Source organism: Sus scrofa, chromosome Y, assembly GCF_054392235.1.
Source record: "Sus scrofa isolate SSC_HxYL_T2T_F1_AM1 chromosome Y, Sscrofa_HxYL_maternal_Yorkshire_Landrace_v2.0, whole genome shotgun sequence".
Classification (NCBI taxonomy): domain Eukaryota; kingdom Metazoa; phylum Chordata; class Mammalia; order Artiodactyla; family Suidae; genus Sus; species Sus scrofa.
The window spans coordinates 9,314,027-9,328,086 of NC_139402.1; the positions used below are offsets into that span (position 1 = coordinate 9,314,027).

General features: G+C 47.4%; 1 protein-coding gene across 9 annotated transcripts in view; it reads right to left on the reverse strand.

The window, feature by feature from the left end:
* Nucleotides 1–14,060, reverse strand: part of LOC106506885 (uncharacterized) — a 545,630-nt gene that overhangs the window by 313,560 nt on the left and 218,010 nt on the right. The window contains exon 1 of one of the 9 annotated variants that reach the window (XR_014836072.1): nt 6,164–6,458. The exons of the other annotated variants lie outside the window; for them this stretch is intronic. The gene's annotated coding sequence lies outside the window, so the exon portion shown is untranslated. Of the gene's footprint in view, nt 1–6,163; nt 6,459–14,060 lie in introns of those variants that run through there. 9 annotated transcript variants of the gene reach the window in all.

Consider the following 14,060-nt stretch of genomic DNA (forward strand, 5'->3'; position numbering starts at 1 on the left):
GGGCAGCAGGAGTCTCCCTCTCTGGTCTGCTCCCATGGAGTCATGTAATAGTCATGGGGTGACACCCCATCTACGCGCTGCAAGGCACCCTAATCAAGGGAATTGCCTGCAGCAAATCCACAGGGCCCACCCACAGCCAAAGGGACTATACAGGGCATGTGTTACAGGATACGGCAGTCTCAGGGGCCAACTTAGGATCCCGCCGACCACAGCTAGAAAGGAAGGTAGAGCATAGTTAAGACGGCACCAAAGCCAAGGAGAGCAAAAGAAACAATCCAGTTGACACTCAGTTTCACATTCCAGACTCAGGTGAATATTCTAGGCCCCTTAGACTTGACTGAAACGATGTGCCCCAGCCACTACAAAGAACCAGCCTTTGTCAAAATGGGAGACATGCCAGGCTCTAAAAGTCCAGAGTTGGCCAAGTCTTAAGACCGAAAGCAAGTAGACTTAAAACCAAAGATTCGTGAGTCAATTAATTCTCCTCCAAAATCTAAAATACATTAGACTTTTTTTTTTTAGGTCTGCACCTGTGGCACATGAAAGTTCCCAGGCTAGGGATCAAATCAGAGCTGCAGCTGCCAGCCTCCACCACAGCCACAGCGACACCAGATCCAGGCTACATTTGCAACCTACACCACAGCTGGCAGCAACGCTGGATCCTTCACCCACTGACGGAGGCCAGGGCTCAAACCCGCATCCTCATGGATCCTACGCCAGGTTCTTAACCCGCTGAGATGCAAGAGGAAGTCCATTAAACATATTTTGTGAGCTCCTAGAAAATGCTGTGTGCACTCCTAGGAGTTAGTACTGGTTCACCAACACCATCCCCTTCAGTCTAACGCATCCCTTCGGCAGCTTTTGGGAATAAATGTGGAAACTGTGGTCCTCTTTGACTGTCGGCTGTTCACAGAGGCGCTCCTTATGGGAAAAGGAAGAAATGTTATCTGATGTACTATGTTCACGTGTTCTTTTTTTTTCTTAACTGCTGTACCCAGAAGCAGGTCAACCAAAGGGAGACAGATGTTAATCTGAAGAGTGGCATCTGGCAGTTGGACAAAGGGCTCAGCACTGGCCCCCGCTCAACATGAAAAGTAATACTCTGAAGCATCCATGGGTTGCCTACTTTGTGGGTTGCCTACTGTGGAAACACGGGCCCATGACATAAATCACAGACGGTAGATTCAACATCACCTGTGAGGCTTCACGGATGGGCAACAGTTGACATAACCGAGCATCAGGATCATATGCCGACTTACATATGGCTGATCTTTTAACTCAATGGTATTTAACAGATCAAAGTAAACACACCCACAGAGGCTCAAAACCCCACTTGGAAAGTGCAACAGAGAAGCCTCTAGATTAACGACAGTTCTGGCCGTCTCTACGCCCCGTGTGAACAAGAGCCAGAGAATTACAGAGAGTTACAGGGATCTCTTTTTTTTTTTTTTTTTTTTTAATCCCCCAGAGAATGCTCTGTCCAGAGAGCACCCATGTCCCACAATGTTAACGCACGGCAAAGAGTGAGAAAAAGGATCTCACGATCAAAAGTGTGGAAAAGACGCAGTCCAATGCAATTCAGCAAGTTTCTTTACGATGCGTCTTCAGGATGTCGGTGTGTATTTGGAATGTCAAAGAGTGGACAGTAGTTTCACAGACTCTCATGCAACGAGGTTTTGGAAAATCTCAGGGAGAGCTAAACAGCCTCAGGCTGTCCTCACTAACGCTCAATGTCTGTATTTAAAAAGTAAGGATCTGGGACTTCCTGTCGTGGCTCAGTGGTAACGAATCTGACTAGTGTCCGTGAGGACTTGGGTTCAATCCCTGGCCCCGCTTAGTGGGTTAAGGATCTGGCATTGCTCTGAGCTGTGGTGTAGGTCGCAGATGTGGTTCACATCTGGTGTTGCATGGCTATAGCGTAGGCCAGAAGGGACAGCTCTGATTCGACCTCTAGTCTTGGCACTTCCATATGCCGCAGGTACAGCCATAAAAGGCAAAAAAAAAAAAGGCTAAGGATCAAAATGTGATCTTCCCTGAACCCCAGATTTCTAGACCACTGAATTCAGTTCTGGGGATCCTGTAAGGGCTGAGGTACTGTGGCCAACCAGAGCACACCCGGGGGAAGAAGCCGGATCAGGTGGAAGAGAATCACAACCCTTTCAGAGTCTTGCCATAGCTGGTTTCAAGCTGCCCTGCTCACAAGACACTCTTATGAGCCACGCAGAATGGCTCCATCCTTATAGGGAGATCTAATGGCTCATTTTTAAGCAAATGAATATAGCAAAAGTGATGGAATGTCATTTCTGAAACTGGGCCATAAAAGTCTGTGCCTCATCTATAGTGACAGCAAGTAGATTATGGGTTTGCCTAGGGCTGGAAGGTTGGGGAGTGAGGAGTGATGGCGAAAAGGTATGGGGTTTCTTTGGAGGGAGATGAAAATGTTCTAAAACTGAGTGAGGTGAGCTACACAAATCTGCAAATACACTAAAAGCTATTAAACTGCATGAAGTCAGAGTGTGACAATTGTACGGTATAGAAATTATACCTCAATAGAGCTGTGACTGAAACAGACTCACAGACTTTGAAAACAAACTTATGGTGACCAGAGGGGACAGGTGGAGGGGAGGGAGGGATGGACTGGGGGTGTAGGACTGGCACATGCACACTGAGGTCTATGGAAGGACTGGCCAATGGGGACCTGCTGTCTAGCACAGGGAACCCTACCCACGATTCTGTGATCATCTATGTGGGAAAAGAATCTGAAAGAGCATGGGTGTGTGGACATGGATCACGGAATCACTTTGCCGCCCAGCAGGAATGGTCACAACCTTACAAATCAATTCTACTTCAATAAAACTTTAAAAAATGAAACTAAAATAAACAGCAAACTGATTTCCACCTTGCTTGCCCTTTCTCTGGATCTCCTCATTTGCTCAGTGCTGTGAAGCAAGCTGTTGTGGGATGAGCTGCCCTGTGACACAGCTCATTTCAAAGGAATTGGAGGCCACCTCAGGACAGCAACAAGCAAGGCACCAATGTCCTCAATCCTGTGAGCCCGCAAGAAAATCAATCCTGCCCACAACCATGTGAGAAGGCCTCGAGCTGACCCTTCTCCAGGCGAGCGTGATGACCAGCCCTGTGGTTGTAGCCCATGAGAGAGCCTGAAGCAGAGGAGCTGGCCAAGTCAGACCCAGACTCCTGACACGTGGAATCTTTGAGATATAAAGCCCCTAAATTTAGGGGAAATTTGTTACACAGCACTGGATACCTGATACACTTCAAAGGAGTCCCTCTGTCCTCTCCTCTTTGTTCTTTGCCAGATTCCTTTCCAGACTCCAGAAGAGACCTGTAAAAACTGTCCAGTGTCATGCTTCATGTTGCATGATTCAGGCTCTCCCTGCCCCCAGCCCTTGCCTCTCCCGACTTCCCTGGCCTAGAACGTCCTTTCCTTTCCCCGCTTCAGCCCGCCTAAGACGTTTACACCTGCTTCAAGCCCTTGTATTTTCTATAAAATACAAGACCCACCTTCTAGCCACACCCTATCTCTGCCCCGAAGTGATATTTTCCTGACTCAACATTAACTGGGGCACACATAGACTCACTGAGCATCCATATCTTATGATATCATTTCTGCATCATGTGAGAATGATTTCTTTTAAATCACTTTTCAGGAAAAAAAATCACTCCTCATGTTCCTATTTCTGTATCAATTTTTACAGATTTGCATTAATTTTATTTGTGCAACATATATTTCTATACTACATACATATATATAAATATTTTTATCTATTTATGTATATGTATATAATGTATATATGTCTCAATGTGTATCAAGGAATTCTCTTTTCTGTCCTTCTCGAGCTTTCCTCCACTGCACTGTAGTCTCTCCCGTCACTGTATGCAGTTGATATTTAGATTTCCAATGGCCTGCCCTGGCGTCATGCTGTATTACCTTTTAGTAATTCCCCACATGTTCCCCACATAGCATGTGGGCTCCACCGCCCAACTCCTTCAGCATCCATCTTTTGCATCCTCAAGTATGCCTGGCCCGGTACCTTTCATCTGATTTCTGCTAGAATCACTACCTTCTTGACCTGAGAAAGTTATGACCGTTTGTAACATCCTGAACTGACTACCAGACATCCGTAGCAAAGGAAAATGGGCTGTCTCATTTCATCCAAGGTTCCTCTTTATCATCCTTGGGGGAAATAAACTTTTAGGTGAAAATGTGCTTGTAGATACAGAAAGGCTGATGTAATAGAAAATCGTGTGAGAACACACTAAGAAGTTAATAGCAAGAGGAAAACATCAAGAAATCGTCTCTTAGCAAACAGATTTGAAGGCTGGCCAAGGTCATGGCTGACGAGTTTTGGACTTTTCCATCCGCTGCTCAAGGGAAATGGTTTGCATTCCACTCCCATATCCCCACATGTTCAAGTGATCTACAGTCAGATTGATGCTTGGGTGGCCAAGACCCACTATTCACAAAGCTTGTCCAGTGTGGCCATAACAGAGAGTACGTTTGTAGCAAGCAGTTAATCAAATTTTAAAAGCATAGTTTGAAAGGCAGTTGTAGTCATTTATTTTTTCATAGCTGATGTTTGTTTTCAAGGGCTCTTTGGCTTATAAAATCATCCCTGTGATGGCATCCATTTAAATCTACATTTATCTCTCTCTCTCCCTGCACCCCGCCCGTGTGTGTGGGGGGGGGGGGGTGTGTCTATGTATCTATGCAGATACATATATCATATAGTAACCTTCTTGTTCATATCTAGTGTTTGCCTATAAAACAAAATCAGAAGAACAAATTGGCTTTTACACATACATATACACATGAACACACACGCACACACTTAAGCACTGACTTTTTTCTCAGAAAGCCTTCTCAGGGTTGAGAACTCATCTCCTGACTCATCAGCTTGTGTGTCATCCTCTTGGGCTTCTTGGTAAACCAGGGACAATCCTTCAACAAAGACTTCTGGGCTCCGAGAAACCACACTCCACTTAACTATTGCAGAAAATCAGTCAAGCCTTTTACGGGTTTTCTTTTGCATGTTGCTTCTTCTAATGCATAGGTCACTTTGCGACAAAAAAAGTAAAGAAAAAGATTTCAAGGTTCTTCCTAAGTCAACGTCCCCCGCAGGGGTAGAGCAACCCAAGTCATTTTAACGATCTGAGCAGTCTAGGAACTCTGTGAAGCTCCTGCTAAAATTTCCCAGAGCAGCCTTGCCCCCACGCTGTGGCTCTCCCGTCCCCTCCACGCACCCACACCTCAGCTCCTGCAAATCTCACGTTACACTCACAGCTGCCACAAATGCGATTCCTCAAGAACGATCCCAGGTGGGAAGAGGAAGGGAACGCAGAATCTGTTAAACCTCAAGCTCTACGGATTTATATTTTTAGGTGTAACGTGCAGACATACCTCCTCACTTCCAGCAAAGTGGTTCTTGGGGAAACGAGGTCTCCGTGGGGCCCTTAGGTTCTGAGAACCAGAGTAGGAAGGAATGTAACCACCACCCCCACAAAATGCCCCCCAAGCGGCATCCCAGTAGGTCAATCAAAACCCCAGGCCCTGGTTAAACTCTACAAGCTTTGATTTTTACGAGCTCGAGTTCCTGTCCTCCTTGCAAAGGCACTGCATAACACAGACTCAGGAGCTCACGAGAGATGACAAACTTATTTTCAATACAAATTCCTCCTTTTCTGTTCTCAAACTTAAATCTCTATCCTGCCCGACCATGCTCTGGTGTCTTCTCCTATTAAAAAATTACCCTCGGTGAATACTAGACATTTTCTTCTGAGCAGCTTAACGTTGCTTAACTTGAGCAATGGCACGTCAATGATGAGCAGCTTAATACCCCTGCTCTCCCACTTACAGCTCTGTGGTCTTGGACAAACCACGCAGCCTCTCTGCTCCTCAGCTCCTTCTGTGATGCGGGCACAGTGATGTCTCGTTTCTTACAGGGACTGAAGGAGTTAAAACATGTAAACCATGCACGTGGGTGCCCAGGTAAGAAAGGCTACACAGGGCCTGGGGGTGGTATGTTTCCACAGCTACTCTAATCACCCGTCTCGCTTCCTGAGCAGGACCCCCAGACCCCCCACCTTCCAGCTCTCTTTCACCAAGTGCTCAGAGACCTCGCCTCCCTGGACACCCTCTCACCTTCTTCCACAGTCCTTCTCAGGCATGGGAATGAGTTCTGCTCCTCCGCTCCACTTTAAAGGCAGGTGACCTCACTTAAAGGCAGGTGAGGGCTTTGTAGAGCCAACCAGACCAAGGGGCAGTCCTGGCATAGGGAGGGCGCTGGAGAGCACGCGCTCCTGAAGGAGGTGAGTGTGTGCAGAGGTGAGGGCAGACCTGAAGGCCAGGGGAAGCTCGGAGACTCAGAGGCGCCGCTGCTAAGCGTCACCCTATGTCACAGGGGCTCACCCTCCCTCCCGCGTCGTCAGCAGCCTCCTCCTCCCTGGTCACGGCTGCCGGAAGGTCTGAGGTCGGGCTCAGGCCCAGGCAAACGCTGTGTTCTGCAGCGCAGCTCTTACAAAGGGCAGAGGGGGAGGTGAAATGGGAGCCTGTGGGCTCCCTCTCACAGCCCTGAGCCACCGAGTCACAGACCCGTTCCGACTACCTGTGGGGACCATCCTGTCTGCCCAAACCGCCTCTTCCCCCAAACATCCGGTCCTCCAGGGGCACTCTGGTGAAGATGTCGCACAAGTTAGAGACGAGAGGGAAAGGGGTGGCGTCCTGACCTGTGTCACGGACCCCTCACTGCCCCCACACTCATCGGCACCTCTGCCTTCCTTCCAGAAGACACGGGAGCCTCATCTTCCCTTGCTCTCGCTTCTTACTCAAGAGCCCTCTGTGGCTGTTCTGGATTATAGAACAGAGCCCAGAGTTTTCGAGTTTCACCAAAGCATCAGCCCTCCTACTTCCCAGCATCAGGCTCCGTGTTTTCACCTACACAAATGTTAGGCACATGGGATTCCTCACCCTTTCCCGAATGCACCATGTGTTTGTCCCCTTGTCCCTGGCACTTGCATGCGTCCCTCTAGTCCGGATTCCCTTCCTGCCCCCTCTGCATCTGGCATTTTGACCCGTCACCTCCCTTGGTGGTCCTGAGACATCAGATCAGACATTCCCCGACGCCTTGCCTTGCCAACCTGGGAGAAACAATCAGCCCCCTACAGAACCACAGCTCTCCGTCCTTTCATACCATGCCCAGGTCCACCCTTCACGTGAGGGCTGCGTGCGGGCCAGTCCCGCTGACCCACTGACCCACTGAGCATCAGCAGTTAAACCCCCTCCCAGCAGGGAGCACAGCAGTGGCATCTCGGGTCCCTCAGTGCTTAGCACAGAGCAGACCCTCCACGACCCTTTGCTGGACTTAGTGACGAAGCTCTGTTAGTCTCGCCCCGGGTTAACTACAATCCTCTGTAAACGCTCGGCCCTAGGGCTCAGCGGGAAAGGACGACTAAAGCACGGGCTTTTTACAAATTGCTCATTCTGTTCCCCAAGCTCACGCCACATCAACGATCTATAATAAGCTGTCAGTAAAGTGTGGATCACACGAATAGTTGAACGAATAAGCATTTTAGTCTTCATGGGAGTCAAACAGGTGTAACAAGAGGCAGGAGTTCATGCTACACTAATCAATCATCACACTGCTACACAAGACGCCTGGTCTCCAAACAGGCCCGTCTACAAACGTGTCCCCAGGCCACATGGCACAAACCTAGAAGGTGACAGGAAATGTCTAGATCTTTCAGAGGAGGTGACACTGTCACCATACCCAGTTAGGTGGACTCACGTCGCTGAGCAGGCTACAGACCAGTTCACATTATCAAGCTTGCAGGGAAGCACATGGGATGGACTGGAAAGCAATAGACAAGGCAAATGACCAGACCCATTCCTTCAGCACGGAGAGTCTGAGAAGCATGGTCTTACTGAAGAGCTCCCAGCGGGAAAAGCCCAGCAGTGCCCCCTGCCCCTCCCCCGGGAAACACTGCTTCTCCCTGTAGCCTCGCCTGTCCCCATCCCTCCCGAGGGCTAAGAGGCTTTAGAGAAAGACTTATATCACCTCACTGTTACGTGGGAGACAAGCCATGGGCACAGTCAACCCAGGCGTCATGGAAAGGAAGTGAGTGAGAACCAGTGATGGCGGAGAGACCTGCCGAGAAACATGTGTTCTCCTTCGTCTGTTCGCTAAAAAAGCAGGAGGCGAGACTGCAAACAGCCTTCACTCATCCATCGCTACTACGGGCCGGGGCAGGGAACTAGAATGCAGCACCAAGACGGGACTCGGGAGGAACGGGGCAGGAGGGAAGGAGTGAGAATAGCATCGTCATCATAATGGGCATTCCTGAAGCTGCACGAGGCACCAGCCCCAGGGCTGAGGGCCGCCTTCTGGTCCAGGACGTCACTCAACACGCAGCCCTCCCCCGCCGTATACGGTGAGCAAGCCGCCTTGCTCCTCCAAGCCTGATGAGGCTTTTTTTAAAGTGGAGGGTAAGGCAAGCTAACTCCCAATGCTGCCCCTTATCCCTGAGTCTTAGAACTGATGAGAAAACCTAATAAAAGTCCATTGGGAGCACATACAGAAAAGCTATAGAAATACTGTCTGTATTTCAGGCACTTATCTGTGCCGGGATATATGGAAACATAAGCGTAGTCATAAAGGTAAGTCTGAACATCAATACACAGAAATAGACATCAAGGGTTCAAAGCATCAAAATCGATAACATTCTAGAAATAATTTCTATGAAGGATATTATGTTCTGACCCAAATCTATTTCATCTGTTAATTGCATTACTGAATAAAGCTCTAGAAAGGAGATATATGGCTGACGGATGGGTGGATGGGTCAATGCTAGCTAGCTAGCTAGATAATGGTCATAGACTAGTATAATCTTGACAAATGGCTCTATGATGGAAACTTGATTAACCACTACTTTGAAGGAAAAGCCAGCCTAGAATCCACCAAAATCAATACGATATCTATGTAACGAGCAATGCTGAAGACAAAGATGTCATTTAAAATGAAAAGAGAAAGATATCCAAATTTAAAATAAAATATTCTTCATAGATAACTGAAATGCATGTGCTTTCGTTTTCAAAAATTAAACTGACGCCAACCATGATAAGATCTAAATCCTCAGCAAGGCTCAGAAACCTGAGAGACACGTGGGTTCCATCAACCAAAGAGGTGTAAGCTGGGGCAAGGAGAGTGCCTGCAAACAGATTTATTAAGAAACAAAGTTGTCCAGCTTCCTCTGTCATGAGAATTCCTAAGAGCCTCTAACATTAGGGGAAATCCATGTCCATTCGCTAAAACATCTGCAGGGCACCTGATCAGCCCTGTGTCCCCACTGTGTCCACTCCCTCCCCCCACTGTGTATACTGTAAGAGGAAACTGGTGTTTTATCTACATCCCATCCCTCTTCCCAAAGGAATTGAAAAATGGGTGGAGAGCTACTAAAGAGAAAGCCACATCTTTTCATTGTTATCCTTATCTGCGACGTGGCCTTTGCCATGGTCACTACAATAGTGTAGGAGGCCTCTTGGCAAAGCAAAAGGGAACCCCAGACATGACAGTAGACTGAGCTGGCACAGAAGCAGCCACTCTTTCTGCAAAGATAGTACAAATATCTGCCCGTCCCACTCAGAGGAGCAGCGGGAACTGGATGGGGTGCCCAGGCGTCAGTCGTGAAGACGTGACCAAGGTTCCAGTCGTCAGCAGGTCACGAGACGACTGCGGAGGGTTTGTGGATTATGGGTTCTGTGGTCTGGGCTTCTAATGCTTCCAAGACAACAGGAGGCATGGCCTTGAGGCTACAGACAATGACGAAGCTGGCACTGGCGTCTCAGGGGAAAGCCAAGTCTAGATATCTGGCCCTCCCCTGGAAGAGAGACGAGGAAAAACACCCACTGGCAGAGGGACGAGCAGGTTTGCCATGTCTCCAGCCTGTGTCAAGCAGGAGAAACAGTCATCTCAACACACGGGAAACCTAGGCTTTGCTACATTGAGTGTTTAGGCTCTCTGCATCTATAGGTTTGGAACCTGAAACCAAAACATTCACATAAAACCTCAAAGGGGATTCACAGAGGCAAATATAATACAGCTCAGAAGGGCACCTTCACCGCCCAGAGAGGGAACTCAGAACTGCCTTTAAACATTTGTTTTAAAATCTACCTGAAGGTGAGCTAAAATAATGAATAGAACGTGCCTCAGGAAAGCAAGCGAGAGGGCAGACAAAAGTTGCCAACAGGAGAGCCCAAGGACACAAAATAACTATGCCACCTGAAACAGCGACAGGCGAGCAACAGAATCAAAAAACAGAACAAGAGGAGCTCCCCTTGTCGCTCAGCAGGTTATGAACCCGACTACCGTCCATGAGGACGCGGGTTCGATCCCTGGCCCCCTCAGTGGGTTAAGGATCTGGCATTACCACAAGCTGCAGTGTGGGTTGCAGATGCATCTCAGATCTGGTAGTGCTATGGCTAAGGTGTAGGCCAGCAGCTGCAGCCCCAATTCAACCCCTAGCCTGGGAACTTCCACATGCTGAGGTACAGCCCTAAAAAGAAAAACAAATTAAAAAAAGAGAGTAGAACAAAAATACAACAAGGCACGGCTGTTTAAAGACACACTGAGAGAAACACTACAGAGTTTGCGAAGGAACACCCATAAATGCATGTATGTTCACGAATAAAAACTCGGTTGAGGGGTCAGGGGGTGGAGAGGCTCCAGTTTTCAGCCACACACGTTAGGCTTGAGCCTCGAGCCTCCACTGACGACAAGGAAAGGGCAGAGCGGCTTAGTACCCACCGCAGGGAAGGGCTCTGAAGCCAGTGGGGGCCTCCCTGGCGGATTTCAGATGAACGCCTGTGACCAGAGAACACAGATATCAGACACCAAGGCCGCCTTGCCCTGGCATCGCTGTGAGACGGGAACTCACACCCCCAGCCTTTCGTTGCCAGGCCGGGGAACGCTGCATGAAGATGACAGAAATCGGAAGGGCTCAGGGGGAACCCTGCCCCGGCAACTCGTCTTCCAAACGGCTTCCCCTTCCAAGGCGCACAGCGAGCAGAGCAGATGGGCACGACCCCCTGCCCCCAGCCCAGGGACTTCCACCTGAGCAGAAAAAAAGAAGGAAGCAAAGCGAAGGGAAAGGCAGGAATGCGGATGCTGTGGCCCACAGCCCACCCCCACTAACTCACAGAGGAGGGAGATAAGGGTACCTGCGGTCACGTCGTCTGTTCAATATTGTTCTGGAATGTTTTTAAAATTATATACAGATACAGATATATGTATGTATTTATACATAGGTATAGATACAGATATTACATATACATATACACAGATATAGATATTTTATATATATACAGACATAGATAACATAAATATATCCAGATACAGATATGGACATTTTACATGTATGTATACATATATATCAGCCATACCCAGACATACACGTATATACCTGGATATATACATATATATCTCTGGATATATACATATATATGTGTACACACATATATAATATATAAAATACATTTAGATAAATATAGAGAAAACTATGCACACATAAAACTAGATACATGTTTTAATGGAAGACATTTTCATCATTTGCAGATGATACCTGTCAAATCACAAAAATATTCACTGAATCTACAGACCACCTCTTGGAACTAATAAGAGAGTTTGGCAAGGTTTCTGGATACAAGACAAAACGGAAACCTGGAAAGGTACCATATGCCAGCAAAAATCAGTTGGAAAAAATTATTAACAATCCCAATCACAACAGCAGCCCACAGTACATTACCTAGTCATAAATCGAACCAAGGAAGTGCAAGATCTATGTGGAGAGAACGATGAGGACATAAAAGGAGACCCGGCAATCTCCCTCCTAAATACTCCACCCTCGAGAGATGAAGACCTACGCATATGCATACAGCAGCTCTATTCACGGTCACCCAGACCTGGAAAGAACAGGTGTGTCCGTCTGTTGAGTGAATAAGCAAAATAGGGCACATCTCTACAATGGAATACTCATCGGTGGTCAACCGCAACGAACTAGTGAGGCACACAGCAACCTGGATGACCCTCAAGGCACTGTGAGGGAAAGAAGGCGCGTGAAGAGGTTCCATGCTGCATGGCCTCATTTACAGGCATCCTCCGAGGGAGAACCATCCTGCTGGTCAGCAGGTCGGTGGTTGCAGGCGAGGTTGTTACTTACTGCAAAGGGCTAGCGGGAGGGCGTCTGGGGCAGGATGAGACTGTTTTATAACCTGGTCTGGGCGGCAATCACCTGAATTGATGTACGTCTTACAATTACAAGAACTGTGCAGAATAAAAGGTCATTTGTGGGGGAGGTGTCTTTTTAGTGCTGCACATGCAGCATATGAAGGTTCCCAGGTTAGAGGTCGAACTGGAGCTGTGGCTGCTGGCCTACGCCACAGCCTCAGCAACGCCAGATCCGAGCCACATCTGCGACCCACACCACAGCCCACAGCAACACCGGATCCTGAACCCACGGAGCCAAGCCAGGGATTGAACTCACATCCTCATGGATACTAGTCAGATTCGTTTCCGCTGAGCCAAGACAGGAACTCCAGGGTCAATTGTACTGTGTGTTAACTGAGAAAATAACATTTAAAGCCAAAAGAACATTTTTTAAGAGGAAGACCTCAAAAAACTGGACCTGATGTGATGGGAAGATAATTCAACATGGTAAAGATGTTATTCTCTCCACAGTAACCCATGGATTTCACGAACACCAGCAGAGTTTTATCAAATTTGTCAAAATGATAATAAAATGCTGAAGGAAAAATAAAGGCCTCCATGTAGGCAGTTGGAGACAACATGAAAGGAAGGAGGAAGGACATGCCCACGTGCCCACTGCCTACCAAGAATTCTTATAAATCTCTACTAATAAGAACAATGAGGACGTGGTACAGGGATAAACATATCCTAAAGTGCCCCTCCTGTGACACACTTATACCAGGAGTTGTATGGATGGGTATTCATTTACCTAAATAGATTAGATAAGTGGGTCGGTTGGTAGGTATATAGATGAATAGATCAATCAATCGATTGATCCAATTGATTTCTATTTACCTCGTCCCTTACTCCAGGCACAAAAATTAATCCCAGCTGCATTCAAGTTCTAAATACAAAAAGAAAAACTTGAAAAGGGGATATAAGAAAATTGCACAGGAGTTCCCATCATGGCACATTGGAAACAAATCCCACTAGTATCCATGAGGATGCCAGTTTGATCCCTGGCCTCGCTCAGTGGGTTAAGGATCTGGCGTTGCCATGAGCTGTGGTGTAGGCCAGCAACTGTAGCTCCGAATGGACCCCTAGCCTGGGAACCTCTATATGTAGCAGGTGAAGACGTAAAAAGCGCAAATCAAATTTTTAAAAAAAGAAAAAAATAAGCAGAGGATATGAAAAGGTATGCTCCCTCCGAGTTCCCGTCATGGCTCAGTGGTTAACAAATCCAACAAGGAACCATGAGGTTGTAGGTTCAATCCCTGGCCTTGCTCAGTGGGTTGAGGATCTGGCGTTGCTGTGAGCTGTGGTGTAGGTCACAGATGCGGCTCAGATCCCACGTTGCTGTGGCTCTGGCATAGGCCTGGTGGCTACAGCTCCAATTCAACCCCTAGCCTGGGAACCTCCATATGCCGTGGGAGTGGCCCAAGAAATGGCAAAAAGACAAAAAAAAGAAGAAAGAAAGAAAAGGTATGCTCCAAAGAGCCATGAGTATAATAAAATCAAAGCAATAAAATTCTATTTCACGTCCATCAAATATGCAAAAAATGTTAAGTTTGGCATACAAAGTGCTGGCAAGGATGGGAGAAATAGATTTTTTCATAGATTTTTTTTTTTTAAGAGCAGTTTTAGGTTAACAGAAAAATTTCAGAAAGCATAGAGAGTTCCCACCTACTAAACCACCTCCACAATTAACATCCTGCCTCAGTGTGGTACTTTTGTTGCAACTGACAAAGCAATACTGATACAATATTGTTAACTGAATTCCACAGTTTGCCTTAGAGTCACTCT